The sequence below is a fragment of the Gastrolobium bilobum genome, unplaced genomic scaffold (genome assembly GCF_033153095.1).
Source record: "Gastrolobium bilobum isolate Gb01-03AN ecotype WA unplaced genomic scaffold, APGP_CSIRO_Gbil_v1 utg3113, whole genome shotgun sequence".
Taxonomy (NCBI): Eukaryota; Viridiplantae; Streptophyta; class Magnoliopsida; order Fabales; family Fabaceae; genus Gastrolobium; species Gastrolobium bilobum.
The window spans coordinates 29,819-46,706 of NW_026897606.1; positions in this window are offsets into that span (position 1 = coordinate 29,819).

Consider the following 16,888-nt stretch of genomic DNA (forward strand, 5'->3'; position numbering starts at 1 on the left):
TAACAAGTGTGGGAATATTCCTAAAATAATATGTACGACTATTAAAACAAGTTTCAGGTCAAAATAATGAGAACTGATGCCAGAACTGATACTGTCTATGGAAAAGCGCGTATCGGAAAGGTGATGCGAAAAATAAAATAAAAATATGGCAAATCCTAGAAAAATGAGTAGGTTCAGAATCTCAAGTTTAAGATTAAAATGCTAAGCGTAGCTATTGTTGTTAATACTGTGTGTTTAATTTTAAGTGAGCTATAAATACTCACTTTGGCTCAAAACCCTAGACATTTGTTTATTGCTACGTGAGTGGAGGCTGACCAGAATTCCACTGTTCCATTGCCACCTTCTCTTCACCATTACTTTGTTTTCTCTCCATTGTAGCCCTCTTGAAACCATTGTTCCTCTTGAGTTCTTCATAGGGACTCCTTGTGTGGGTGTGCTTAAACCTTTGGAGAGTGAAAAGTTCTCCATTTCTGAGTGGTAACCACTGTCATAGGGTGATTTTGGGGCTGAGTTGGTGTGTTCTTGTGGTGAGAGTCTTGTCCTTGACTTTGAAGGCTTCAAGAAGCCATTTTGAAGGGGAAATGTGTAACCTTGTTCTTCATTTTCGTGCACCTATAAGTACAGAACCTTAGAGCTGAGTTTGGAGCTCCAAGCCACTTCATTTTCGGAGTTTTAAGACTTGGAAGGTATACCTTGGTCACACTTTGTCTTTTGATGATTTTAAGCTTGTTTAATCGGTTAAAAAGTAAAACTTTGATCAATTGAATAAAGGAATGTGTTTCTCAGTCCCTAACATGCATATGAACATTTGTTTTTGGAGTTCTTGGACTCCAAATCGAGTTTGGATCATTGGAGGTCAATTATACCTTTAAAACTCAGTTTTTTGCATTCTGTCGAAGAAGTATTCGAATACTTTTTGGGCAGTATTCGAATACTTTCTGAAAAAATGCAGTAATCGAATACTTCGCGAGACAACAGCGACCTAATTTAGTAAAATTGCGATATATGGAGCTAAAGATCTCTAAATTAAGTGAGGTTTAGACCTATGTGAAGCTAACACATAGGGATACAACCTCGTAAATTTTCAGATCCATTGGATAAGTGGATTGCTCTCAGTTTATGTTTGAAGTCGCGATCTTTTTGCTGGAAATTCAGTTGTTGTAGGAACTTTGAAAAAACCATAACCGGAGCTATACAACTCCGATTGAGACATAAAATATGTCGTTGGAAAGCTTGAGATGTCTAGTTTAACATATTGAAATCTTAGAGTATTGGGATACTTTTCTGGGAAGAAAAGTATTCGGATACCTTGAAGAAGTAGTCGAATACTGGGTAGTATTCAAATACTTGTGTATGTGGTATTCAGATACCTTGTGGTATTTGGATACTGGGAGAAAAGTATTCGGATACCCTGTGGTATCGAATACTTTAGTGAAAGTATTCGGATACTTTCTGGAGAGCTGGAGTATTCGAATACTCATCGAGGAGTATTTGAATACCTCCTGCAGAAACAACATGAAATGACTTAAAATGAGATGGAAAACCTTAATCACTTAATGTAACCTTGAGTAATGGTTATTGATGATTAATTATTGCATAAACAGATTGTGACTGTGCTGTTTGTGGGCTTTTGAGCTAGTGTGAGCTCTTGGTTGGATTCTTGGTTTGGATAGCTAGCTTGCAAAGTAAGCTTTCGTGTCCTCGGTTTAGCCATTGTTGGTTCCACCATGTCCCATGTGGGGATGGTTATATGCATGATGTTATTTTCATGATATACTGATTTGCGGAAATGCTATTGAGCTGTTATATGTGAGTGCCTTTATGATATGCATGTGGTGTTTCACCTATACGGTAAGCCTGAGTATGTGGTACGCATACAAGAGGGTGAGGCTGTGGGTGAGGTGCAAATGATGTTCCTTGTACTAAATGTAGGTAATAGATGTATTCCTGCATTTCTCTGGCCAGTAGAATAATGATAACACACATGGCATGAATATCTGTTGCACTGTATAGTTTTGGAACTTATATTGAATTACTGCTTTTAGAACTTATATTGCACATGTAAGTGAGCTTGGGGTGGAAGATCCTTGAGGACCCCTTGTCTTACTGAGATTTCTGTTTAGAGATCTCACCGCACGTTTTGGGCACCATTTCAGGTTCAGGTAATGCGGGGGTTGAGACCTCTAGCGGCAGGAGGCCAGAGCTTAGCTGATATTGTTGTTTATATGCTGACATGTTTGGATGCTGGATTATATCTGCTGATGATATGCTATTATCTTGTAATTATTATGTTGTTGTTGTTGATACTATGTTTGGCTGTGTTGCCTTATTTGGTGAGCATGAGGATTGTCCATGCCACATTGATTGACTATGATTTAGTTTAGTTTTGAGTTGTAATAATGTATCAGGATTATGTCCGGACTACGTGTTGTAGTTCCGTGATTTTAGATACTCACCATTATTTATATATGAGGTATTCCAGTTAATGTTGAATTGCAATTACATACAGGCGATGTTTTTATGGAAATGACTAAGTAATCAACTTGGCTAAGTATAATGACGTCATAATTGAAAAGAAAAAGATATTCCACATTTTTGAATTAAGCGTGGCTTAATACGATAATATGATAACAAACCGGATATATACGGGGTGTTACAGATGACGTGTTAACAAACCGAGTATACACGGGTTGTTACAGGAATTAAACAGTAGAACATTCTGGCCCACTATAAACTCTTTCCTCAGTATCTGCTTGTTATGGAATGCTTTTGTTTTCTCTTTATATATCCTGGAACTCTCATAAGCATCCAATCTCAACTCTTCTAATTCTTTCAGCTGTAGTTTCCTCTTCGCTCCTGACTAGATGAGATCCATGTTGCATTGCTTCACAACCCAATATGCTTGATGCTCCAACTCTATCGGAAGATGACATGCTTTTCCATAAACAAGTCGGTAAGGGGACATCCCAATGGGAGTCTTGTAGGCAGTCTTGAATGCCCACAAAGCATCTTCAAGTCTCTTGCTCCAATCCTTCTTATTAGAATTAACTGTTTTCTGAAGGATTTGCTTATTTCTCTGTTTGAGACTTCAGCTTGGCCATTGCTCTGTGAATGGTATGCAGTGGCTACTTTATGAATTACACCATATTTCTTCATTAATCTAGCCATGCTTCGGTTGCAGAAGTGAGAAACTTGATCACTGATGATAGCTCTAGGAATGCCAAACCTAAAGAAAATATTAGATCTGACAAAATCTACAACAACAGCGGAGTCATCAGTCCTGGTGGCTTTCGCCTCAACCCATTTAGATACATAATCAACAGCCAAGAGAATATATGTAAATCCAAAAGAAACAGGAAAGGGACCCATAAAGTCAATACCTCAACATCAAAAATCTCACAAAAGAGTATAGGGTGCTGGGGCATTTCATGCCTATAGGAAATACTACCTGCTCTCTGACAATTATTGCAAGACTTACAAAATTCATATGCATCATGAAACATAGAAGGCCAAAACAAACCAGAGTCTAAGACTTTCCTAGCAGTTCTTTGTGGTCCAAAGTGACCACCATAGGCAGATGCATGACAAAAATTCAAAACAGATTGGAATTCAATATCAGGCACACATCTCCTAACTACTTGATCACTACAAAATCTCCACAAATAAGGATCATCCCACACATAATACTTAGACTCACTTTTAAATTTGAGGATTTGAGCCTTAGTGGAATCAACAGGAAAAACACGAGCAACCAAGTAATTAACCATATCAGCAAACCAGGGAAACTTACCTTGCAGCTGTAAAAGCTGCTCATCAGGAAAATCATCACAAATAGAAAGAGCATCAGATGAAAAAGAAGTTATGCGGCTTAGGTGATGAGCTACCTGGTTTTCTGCTCCGCTTCTATCATTGATTTCAATGTAAAACTCTTGGAGCTGCAACATCCACCGGATGAGTCTGGGCTTAGCATCTGCTTTCTTTAAAAGAAATCTCAAAGCTGCATGGTCAGAGAAAACTATAACCTTAGTATTTAACATATATGACCGAAGCTTGTCAAGAGAAAATACTATAGCCAAGAGCTTTTTTCCAGTGGTGGTATAATTTGCTTGGGCCGAATCGAAAGTCCTGGAGGCATATGCAATGACATGTGGAGCCTTGTTGACTCGCTAAGCAAGAACAGCTCCAACAGCATAGTTGGACGCATCGCACATCAACTCGAATGGAAGGGACTAATCGGGTGACTGAATCACAGGGGCAATAGTTAGGCAGCGCTTCAGATGATCAAAAGCTTCCTTGCATGCATCACCAAACTTGAAATCAGTGTCTTTCTGGAGAAGGTTGGATAGTGGTAGGGCAATCTTGCTGAAATCCTGAATGAAGGGCCTATAAAATCCTGCATGACCAAGAAAAGAACGAACTTCCCGCACAGAGGCGGGGTAAGGCAAAGCAGTAATAACATCAATCTTAGCAGGATCTACTTCAATTCCCTTGTTAGACATTACATGTCCTAACACTATTCCCGACTCAACCATGAAATAACATTTTTCAAAATTCAAGACAAGATTAGTCTGAATGCATTTTTTCAATATTCTGCCCAAATTACCCAGACATACATCAAAGGAAGGCCTATATACACTAAAATTGTAACACCCTGTGTATACCCGGATTGTTAACTTGTCATTGTATTAAGCCACACTTAACTAAAAATGCGAAATAACTTTTTCTTTTCAATTATGACGTCATTAATATTACCAAGTTGATTACTTAATCCTTTTTCAAAACATTGCCTATATGTAATTGCAAATAGACAGCTATCTACACTAAATAACCTCATAACATAAATAAGTGAGTATCTAAGTCACGAAACTACAACACGTAGTCCGGATAATAATCTTGATACATTAATACAACTTAGATAAACTCAAACATAACAGAAATTAATGTGGCATGGACAACCCCCATGCTCACCAAATAAGGCAACAAAGCCCAACAGAGTCTCAACAACAACAACAATGATAATAATTATAAAGCAGGTCAGCATCCAAGCATAATCCAAGCATATCATCATAACATATATACAACAGTCAACTCAGCTCCGGCCTCCTGCCGCCCGAGGTCTCAACCCCGAGTTACCTGAACCTGAAATATGTGCCCCAAACGTGGGGTGAGATATCTAAACAGAAATCTCAGTAAGACAAGGGCTCCTCAAGGATTTCTCAACCCCAAGCTCACTCACATGTGCAATATAAGTTCAAAAGCAGGAATATAATATAAGTTCCAAAATCAATGCAATGTAGCAGAATAATCATGTCATGTGTGTCAACTATTCTACTGGCCAGAGAAATACAGGACTTAAATACGTCTATTGCCTACATTTAGTGCAAGTCACTACTTACACCCACCCACAGAATCACCCTATGGCATGTCTCATACAAACACAGGCTTACCGTCTAGGAGGAACAACACATGCATATTATAAGCAGTTGCACAATAATAGCTCAACAACATCTCAAAATCAATACATGAAAACACATCATGGATATAAACCATCCCCCCATGGGATATGGTGGAACCAACAATGGCTAAACCGAGGACACAAAAGCTTACCTCGCAAGCTAACTATCCAATCCAAGCTCACACTAGCTCAATGCCCACAAACAACACAATCATAATCTGTTTATACAATAATTAATCATCAATAATCATTGCTCAAGATTCCATTAAATGATTAAGGCTTTCCAACTCATTTTAATTCATTTCATGCAAATTCTGCAGGAGGTATTCGAATACTCCTCGATGAGTATTCGAATACTCCCTGTCTCCAGAAAGTATTTGACTACTTTCACTCAAGTATTCGAATACCACAAGGTATCCAAATACTTTTCCCCCCAGTATCCGAATACAAATACCACAGTATTCAAATACTACCCAGTATTCAAATACTTATTCAACGGTATCCGAATACTTTTCTTCCCAGAAAAGTATTCCCATACTCCTCCAAGGAGTATTCGACTACTGAAGGATAAGTATTCGAATACTACACGAAAAGTATTCGAATACTTATCAGACAGAATGCATAAATTCGTGCATTCTCTGCATAAGTCCATATTTAAGGGTCCAAACTCGATTTGGAGTCCAATGACTCCATAAATAGATGTTCATTAACATGTTTAAGACTCAGAAACACAGTCCTTAACTCAAATGATCCAAGTTTTACTTTTTAATGGATTAAACAAGGATAAATCATGAAAATGCCAAAGAGGTGATCATTGTAACACCCCGTATATATCCGGTAGTGTTATCATTACATTGTATTAAGCGGTGCTTAATTAAAAATGCAGAATATTCTTTTTCTTTTCGACTATGACGTCATTATCAATTACCAAGTTGATTACTTAATCAATTTCATAAAATATCGCCTGAATGTAAATTGCAATAAGACATCTACTGAAATACCTCAAAATAACATATAAAGTGAGTATCTAAGTCATGGCATTACATCATGTAATCCGGACAATATCCTGATACATTAATACAACTCTAATAAAAGCAAGACATAACAAGTCTACGTGGCATGGACAATCCCCATGCTCGCCAAATCAACAGCGTCTCAACAAGATAATCATAATCATAGAATGAAGCTCAAAGCATAAAAACAGCATGTATATCCAGCATCCAACAAGTCAGCAATATCATCAATATCTAACTCAGCTCCGGCCTACTGCCGCCTGAGATCTCAACATTACCTGACCCTGAAATAAGCATTCCCCAAACGTGGGGTGAGATCTCTAAACTAGAAATCTCAGTAAGACAAGGGGTCCTCAAGGATCTTCTACCCAAAGCTCACTTACATGTGCAATATAAGTTCTAAAAGAATTTTATCAATATAAGTTCTCAAAACTATGTAGTGCAACAGATATCTATAGCATGTGTGTAATCACTATTCTACTGGCCAGAGAAATGTAGGAATACGTTTATACCTACATGTAGTACAAGGAACACCGCTTGCACCTCACCCACAACCTCACAATATTGTATGTTCTACATACTCAGGCTTACCGTATAGGTGGAACACCTCCATGCATATCAACAAGGCACTAACATATAACGGCTCAACAACATTTCCAAAACATCAAAAGCATGTAACACAACATGCATATAACCATATCCCTATGGGACATGGTGGAACCACAACATGGCTAAACCGAGGAAACGAATGCTTACCTTGCAAGCTCACTGTCCAATGCTAAGAGTCCTCACAGCTCAAGTCCAACACACAGCAGATCACAATCTGATTTAGGACCAACAAGTGTATCAACATACATAACTCAAAAGCATTAACATAAAGACTACGTTCTCCTTTAACGATTTACGTCTTAAGGCTTCCAACAAAGCCACAAGCCCTTAATCACATGATTCTGACTTAGTTCATTAATTACAGAAGTTCAACTTCATCAATCTAGGGTCCACAAACCCCCAATAGCCTATTGTCCTCACAGTACATCTATTGTTCTTCGAAATCCCAGAATATCCAGATATTCCTCGGGTACATATCCGGATATGCAATATCCGGATATCCAGATTCCAATTTCCGGATATCACATATCCGGATATTTCTCGTGCAGATATCCGGATATTTCCCGACAGAATGCAGAAACTGCATTTCGTGAAGATATCCTTCCAAGGTTGGGTTTTTACTAGTTCTAGACACTTAAACATGCATTTGTAGGTGTGTTTGACCAACCCCAACATTAAGTTATCATCTTTTAGCCTTTATATACATCAAGCTTCCATTTTTAAGCATAAAAACTCAAGTTCAAAGGTGGTGATCATACCACAAGCCAAAACAGAGGATGGAGGTGCTCTATGGAGCTCACACAACAACTCCCAAGTCTGCCTTAACACTGTGCACGAAAATGCACACCAAGAAGGGTCATTTCTTCACAAAGGTTGACACTTTGGAGCCCTAAGTCAAGAACAAGACCTTCACCACCCAAACCACAAACTCAGAACCTCACTCACAAAGGCTGGAACTCAGGGAAAGCCCTCACACTCTCTCACCAAGCAAGCTCTCACAAGCCCAAAGTATTTGGAGAAGAAACCAAGGAGAAAGGAGGTTCCTTGGCTCACAACAATGGAGAAAAGAGTGGCAAAAGGTGGTTGGAGCTGTTCGGCAAAAATAGAGGCACGTAGGAAATCTGATATAGGGTTTTGTGCCCAATGATTAGAGTATATATAGCCACATAAGCATAAAACACGCAGTATTAGCTTTAATTGCTACGCTTAGCATTTTAATCCCAAACTCTGGATTCTTAACCTACTCAATTTTACAAGAATTATCATATTTTTATAATATTTTTCTGAGCACCTTTCCGGTACGCGCTTTTCTTAGCCAGTGTCAGTTTCTTGCACCAGTTCTCATTATTTGGACTTGAAACTCGTTTTACAAGTCCTATATAATATTCTACTAATTATCATGCACTTACATTAATTTTCCGGGATACTTTTTCGGTACGCATTTATACCGACTAGCAGAACCGGTATCTGCGCTTTTCTTCCGAAAAGCGACTTTCAGCATTCCTAATCACTTACTATAATTATTAAAGCCTCATAATAATTATTAGGGTCAATTATGAAATCATTTCCTAATTTTGCATAATTAATTAATTAAATACCTTATTTAACGGTGCAGGTTCTTACAATTATGGTATACCTCAAGTGGCTCAAACTTAGAAAAAGACTCCTCCTTGGAGCTTCCAACAATGCTCAAAGGTTTTGACTTTGTAAGAACACGAAAATGTACTGCAAAGTTAAGTTGGACCTTTCTCCACCAAAATGGCTTCTTGAAGCCTTTAATGGTATGAACAAGGCTCTCACCACCTCAAACCCCAAGTGTACAGCCCCAAAGTCAGCAACTCCACCTCACCACAGAGGCTACTGACGTTATTCGGCAAGTGTACCGATCGCGCAAGTAATATAGTAATACGAAAAGGTCAAACCCACAAGGAGTGTATCTAATATCAGAAAAAAATCTATCCTTTTAAAATGAAAAGATTCAAGACGTTTTGACACGAATGTCAGGATTTGTGTAGAAATTGAATTGCAATTTAAAAAGTATTTTTGATTTTCTATTAATTGGAATTAACACAGGAAAAAGGTTTAGAGAATATGAGAGAAAACGTTGTAGTTAGAGAACACTCACCGATGATCCCCACCTTTTACTCCGGATTGATTTCAAATACCAATATATATAAATATAATCAGACAATTATCAGATAAAATATCAATAGTTAACCCTCAATTCCTTGATGAATTAACCCTTTAATCCCATATGGAGCCCTAGTTCCTTGAGGTGCTCTATATAAAATTAAGCATATAGATCGATAAATTAAACGTCTGCAATACAAAATACGTCTATCCCTAGAACGCATTTATACCATCGTTCTACCCCCTTTCTAGATTAAAAGCCGCAGATTCCTCTTGTTGGCCCTAATCCCCAAATTACCATTAACTACTAGATTGATCAATTCAAATAAAAATGATATCAATACGATCAGAGTAGAAACGAAATATAAAAGATATATATAAAAGTATAAAAACTCAATCCATCGTATCAGTGGTTCACAAGGGCTTGTGACCCTAACCACAACAAAGGAGTTTAGCTAGCCATAGACATGGTAGCTATACAAGAATCCAACATAAAATAGAAATTAGATCCAAAAAAAAAGATGAAGAAGAATGAATTCTCTCTGCAATACTCTCCAAAACCTAGCCTCCACCCATGTGTGTCTGCCGCCAAACACCAAAGGAGCATAACATTTATCTCATTTCTTCCACTTTTCCAAAAATACCCTCATAAATTCGCAACTTTCGTACTTCTCGCGCTCCATCGCGCGGGATCCTGCGCTGTATCGCATGGGCACTCTGGTCAATGTATGATAGCCTGATCTGGAAACTCTGGGTTGGCCACGCGGTACCACGCGATGGTCCACGCGATATAGCGTGGCTTCTCTGGAAAATGGCCCATGACACGATCAGTTTTCCTCTTTTTTGGATTTTTTTTGTATTTTCTTGCTAAAACCTATATAAAAATAAATAAAAAGTGAGAAATAAAACTGAGATAATAAAAATCAAAATATAAAATGACTATGTGTAAAAACAACTACAAATAGACTTAAAATCTAATATTTTTGTCTTGGAAAACCATATATGCCAGAGGCACATCAAATTATTCCCAGATTTAAACGTTGCTGTCCCCAGCAATAGACAAGATCAGACCATAGGAAGACCAACAAAAGCAACAATCCAGCAATAATATCACACAAGCAATCATAGACCACTATACTAAGCATGCCTAAATCAATGTGCTGAACTCTCAACAATACCCTCATTCTCATGAAAATTGTCAGAGATCTAACTTGAATACCCCTCACAGATATAATATAACACTCATCACTCAAGTGTCTAGGGGAATAACAAGCACTCAATTCCACCACAACAATAGCACAACCAAAACTTGATCATATTCTCAAAATTCCCAAAGATAAGGAACTATAACACTTGCATAATTTGATCAGAAGGACTTGTAAAGGATATAACTTGGCCAGGCTCAGGGTTAGGAATTTATGGACAGTAGCTAACATATAAGTTGAGATTGAAACACACAGATATACATACTTTTGAAGCACACTTATATCTCAACAAAATTTAGCTCCACTAGCTCTCACAGAATTTCGGGAACCAATTCCTTTATCTACCACCTTTCATTGCTATGAACAATTTTTCTTCTCTTTAATTTTTTTTTTTCTCGATCACTTAGCTTAGTGGAGCTCCCCTTACATTTTTCTTTATTATTTTTAACATTTCAATCTCAACCAAGGTAAGACAATTGGATATGGCTAAGCAATCAGCGGGTAAATCATGAACAAACAGGCTCAGGCTCAAAGGGGCTAGCAATGGATAATCAAATACAGGTGGGCAATATGGCTATGGCTACAAGAACAAACTGCCTTAATCAATTCAAACATGCATGCATCACAGAGAAACAGAGCAAGCTCCAGAGTACTATCACAGCGAGGTCTCTCAAGAAGAAATATAAGTGTTTAAGCACAACACCTCACCAGCTATGGTATCAAGCTAGACTCTCAAAAGAAAATCAGGCATCATTAATCATTCAAACACAAATGCAGGCAAACGAGCAATCATGAATCTACTCAAGCCTATGCAATATCATGCCAGAAATTCATAAAGATCATGCTTCCAAATAATAAATCAGTCAAGTTAACTAGGGAAAACATGTCTAAACCTGGGACTTGTCAGAATATTTCCAAGATTTTTCAACTCAAAACAGCAAAATCAACAACTAAAATAAAAAGCAAAAATGGGTTAAAATATCTCCCTGATATATAGTGCAGTTCCACTTGAACAGCTATGCATGTCAATGCTCCCCATTCCAAGATTTAGAAAATTGTTGTCCCCAGCAATAACTAAACCTTAGATTTATAACAACTGCACAATGTTATATGTTACTGTTCATTCAGAACCCATATTAATTTAAAGAGTAAACACCATTTCTGGTCCCTGGCAATATCTACAAAATCATTTTTAGTCCCTGGCAATAAAAAAGGACCAAATTGATCCCTAACAGTATGTAAAAAGGGCCACGTTATTGACGGAGAAATTGACATAAGGACTAACGTGGCCCTTTTTTCATAATTTTAGGGACCAATTTGGTCCTTTTTTATTGCCAGAGACTAAAAAGGATTTTGTAGATATTGCCAGGGACCAAAAATGGTGTTTACTCTAATTTAAAAGTGATTTGCATATGCTACTGTTGTATGTGCGCTATCTGTTGCATTCGCTCATTGTATTTGGTCCGTTTTCGTCCGTTAGAAATATGCTTTCGTTTATATATATATATATTAGTCAATGTGTTCATATATATATATATATCTCGTTCGAGGGAGTTAAAAAGCATGCTTATAATTATATATGTCGCTCCAGGGAGTATTTGGAGCTAAAAAGCATGCTTTTATATATATATATATATATATATATATATATATATATATATATATATATATATATATAACGTTTTGCATGACCAAATACTCCTTGGAACGTATATATATATATATATATATATATATATATATATATATATATTTACATATATATATATAATAAATAAATATAATGAATAAATATATTTTGTGACTATAAATATATCTATATATATATAAGATAATAATTATCTAAAATTAAATAAGTTAAATGGTGTGTCTTAAAAAGGATCTCCGGTTCGAAATGAAAAAGAAAATAATATCTGATTGCCTTGGAATTTTAGAATATGTATATTGATACTATGATGGTCATTGAACCAGATCTGTGAATGCATTGGATTCTATTTGTGGTGTGTACCCTTGTGATACCGATTTCGAGTCGGAAGGGCGTACGGGTACAGGTAAGTTTCGTGTCCTCGATTTAGCCATTGCGTGGTTCCACCATACCCCATGGGGAATGGTTTATATGCATGAAGTGTTTACATGCTTTGATAATTGAAAATGTTGTTGAGCTTTGTGTGCAATTGCTTATAATATGTATGTGTTGTTCCACTTTGACGGTTAGCCTGAGTATGTGGCGTCATACAAGACGGTGACACTGTGGGTGGTGCAAGTGGCGTCTTGCATTAGTGTGGGTAATAGACGTATGCCTGCATTTCTCTGGCCAGTAGATTAGTATTGACACACATGATATGATTATCTGCTGCATTGCACTATTTTGGAACTTATACTGTTTAACTATTTTTGGAACTTATATTGCACATGTAAGTGAGCTTGGGGTGGAAGATCCTTGAGGACCCTTGCCTTACTGAGATTTCTGTTTAGAGATCTCACCCCACGTTTGGGGCGCTTATTTCAGGTTCAGGTAACCCAGGGGTTGAGACCTTTAGCGGTAGGAGGCCATAGCTTAGTTGATATTTCTGCCTATGCTATTTATGTTTGGATGCTGGATGATATTTGTTGTTGTTATGCTATTAGTTTTGTGTTATGGATTTTGAGTTGAGACTCTGTTAATTATGTTGCTATTTGGTGAGCATGGGGATTGTCTATGCCACATTGACTTGACTTTATGTTTTTAGTTGATTCGAGTTGTATAATTGTGTCAGGATTATGTCCGGACTACGTATTGTAGAGCCGTGACTTAGATACTCACTTATTTATTCATGATGTATTTTCAGTTAGCTGTCTTTTGCAATTTACATACAGGCGATGTTTTATGAAATTGATTAAGTAATTAACTTGGTTAAGTTAATGACGTCATATTAAAAAGTAAAAAGTTATTCCGCATATTTTAATTAAGCGTGGCTTAATACGATGACATGTTAACAAACCGGGTTAACACGGAGTGTTACATAGCTGGTATCAGTCCTTACGCCAGTTCTCATTATTCTGACTCCAAACTTGTTATACTAGTCCTAGATATTATTCTAATAATATATATATATATATATTATAATTTTCCAGGATACTTCATCGGTACGCACTTATACCGTGAAGCAGAACCAGTATCTGCACTTTTCATCAGAAAAGCGACTTTCAACCTTATTAAACCATTATATTGATTATTTAAGCTCTCTCATAATTATTCAAGGTCAATTATGGAATTTATCTCTTAACTCATAATTAAATTAATTAAATTCTTAATTTAACGGTGCGGGTTCTTACATCTATCTAGCTAAAGTGGGTAAAAAAAATGAATGCCTCAATCATATTCATGCATGTAAGTGAAAACTGCAGTTTCAAAAAGAATCGGAGCAAGTTCTAGAGAACAAAGATCAAGAGCAGAAGCACAAAAGAAAGAAAGAATGGCCAGAAGATGTATGCCATGTATATATGTTCAAAACCTCACAAGGGTCAACCAAATCATGCAATCAACAACACAGAATCAATTAATAGTTATTGCAATCCAAGAATCGAGATCAGAGCCTACCAGACTATGCTATCAAACACTGTGATCTAAGTCTACTCCATGTTCCACTCAATAATTACCACAAAGAAAAAGAAAATCCACTTATTGACAATTAAAGTTGAAATTAAAATTGCAAAGAAAAAGGAAATAAAGAAAAAGGAAAAGGAGACTCCCTATCCTCCTTAGGGAGGGTAAGTGGCATTAGTGATCCTGATTTGTGCCTCCACAGGTTGCTACTAGAGTCCCTCATAAAAAGGCTTGAAACAATGTCCATCCACATGTGAAGATCCTCTCAGTCTACTTATCGTTTCACTCCTTATGATTAATTTTTTGCATAATTGAAACAAAAGGGGGAATAGGGTAAAGAACTATACACGAGCTGTCGAACTCGCACAAATTAATTAAATCATGTTTATTAAAATTTTGTGGTAAAACGTCAACCTGATTCGTCTCTCAAGGAGTTTGCAAGGAACTTAATCGCTCAGTTATAAAAAAATAAAAAATAAAATAAAATGGAAACCAAATGAAAATGAAAATTAATTGAAACATAAACTAAATGAAACAAGAACTAAATAAAAATGGGAATCGAATAAAAACGGAAACTAAAATGGGGGGTTTTAATATGATTGTCAATTTAAATGGAAATGAAAAATAAAATAAAAAATGAGAATAATCAAATTAAAAGAAACTAACCCAAGAATTAGGATTCCAAGGACATCAATCGTTGGACAAATAATTACCAAATCGTGGTTGACCCTAAGGCGCTGTTTGGTTTAGGATTTTGTAAAAGTTGCCTATGCAAATCAACTTGGCAATAGCTGAAGTCCTTGTTTGGTAGACAGTTTCATAAAGTTCCCCCACCTATTCTATTTGCAAATCATTTCAGATTTTGCCCATGAAAGCGAGCACCAGTCACTGTTAGGAAAGACATCTTGGACATGGTTTTTCTTGGTTAGCCGGCTAAATGGAAAAAGGTGCAACCCAAAGCAAATCTGAATGTCAGCAGCGCTCGTGAGTAAATCTGGTTGAAGAACAAATCTGCAAATGGCGACCAGAAGAGAAAATCTGAGTGCATAAGCTTATCGTGGTTGAAGAGCAAACGGACCAGAAGAGCAAATCTGAGTGCTCTTACCCTCTGAGTGCATAAGCTTATCTTCCTTGTCAATCTGGTTGAAGTGCAAATTGTAAGAACCCGCACCGTTAATTAAGGAAGTTAATTTAGTAATTATGAAAAATTAGGAAATAATTCCATAATTGACCTTAATAATTATGAGAAGACTTAAATAAATATTGAAAGTGATTATGAATGCTGAAAGTTGCTTTTCGGACGAAAAGTGCAGATACCAGTTATGCTACTCGGTATAAATGCGTACCGATGAAGTATCCCGGAAAATTATAACAAGTGTGGGAATATTCCTAAAATAATATCTACGACTAGTAAAACAAGTTTCAGGTCAAAATAATGAGAACTGATGCCAGAACTGATACTGGCTATGGAAAAACGCGTACCGGAAAGGTGTTGCGAAAAATAAAATAAAAATATGATAAATCTTAGAAAAATGAGTAGGTTCAGAATCCTAAGTTTGGGATTAAAATACTAAGTGTAGTTATTAGTGTTAATACTGTGCGCTTAACATTAAACTTGCTATAAATACGACTTTTGCACTAAGCCCTAGGCATTCCCTATTGTTTCTACGTGGCTTTGGGTGGCTGACCAGCCTCTTTTTCACTGTTCCATTGTATCTTCTACATCCCTTGAGCCTAGAGGTCCATTCCTCCATGAAATCTCCACCTAAACACTGAGTGTGAGTGAGAGTGAGCTTTGGGAGTGCGTTGGTGGTTCGTTTCTGGTTTGTTGCAGCATCTAGTTGGTGTGTGGGAAGACTGAGCTCTCTGTTTAAGGGCTGATTTGGTGGTCCTCTTGGGTGAGAGCCATTTCCTTGCCTTTGGAGGCTTCAAGAGCCACCTTTTGATGTAAAGAACCCACATTTGATCACATTTTTGTTTGCCTTGTGAAGTCAGTTGTGGTACTGAGTAGAGGATCCATTGTGTGCCTCATTTTCAGAGTTTTACGCCTTAGAAGGTACACCATGATCACCCTTGTGCATTTTGATATTTTGAGCTTGTTCAAGCAATTAAAAATCGTAACTTGAACCATTTGATAAAAGGAATGTGTTTCAAGGTTCATAACATGTTAATAAACATCTGTTTAAGGAGTTCTTGGACTCCAAATCGAGTTTGGATCATTGGAGGTCAATTATACCTTAAAAACTCAGTTTTCTGCATTCTGTCGAAGAAGTATTCGAATACTTTCTAGAAAAATGCAGTAATCGAATACTTCGCGAGACAACAGCGACCTAGTTTAGTACAATTGTGATATCTTGAGCTACAGAGCTCTAAATTGAGTGAGGTTTGGAACTATGTGAAGCTAACACATAGTGCTACAACCTTGTAAACTTTAAGATCCATTGGACGAGTGGATTGCTCTCAGTTTATGTTTGAAGTCGCGACCCTATTGCTGGAAATTCAGTTGTTGTAGGAACTTTGCAAAAATCTTAACCAGAGTTATACAACTCCAATTGACACATAAAATATGTCGTTGGAAAGCTTGAGATATATAGTTTAACATACTAAAATCTTAGAGTATTTGGTTAAGATTTTCAACTGTAGTTTTAAACTGGTAGTCGAATACTCCTTGCATGAGTATTGGAATACTTTTATGGGAAGAAAAGTATTCGGATACCTTTGAAGAAGTATTCGAATACAATGAGGTTTGGTATTAGGATACTGTGGTATTCAGATACTGGGGGGGAAATTATTCGGATACTTGGTAGTATTCGAATACTTAAATGAAAGTAATCGAATACTTTCTAGACAACTGGAGTATTCGAATACTACTCGTGGAGTATTCGAATAC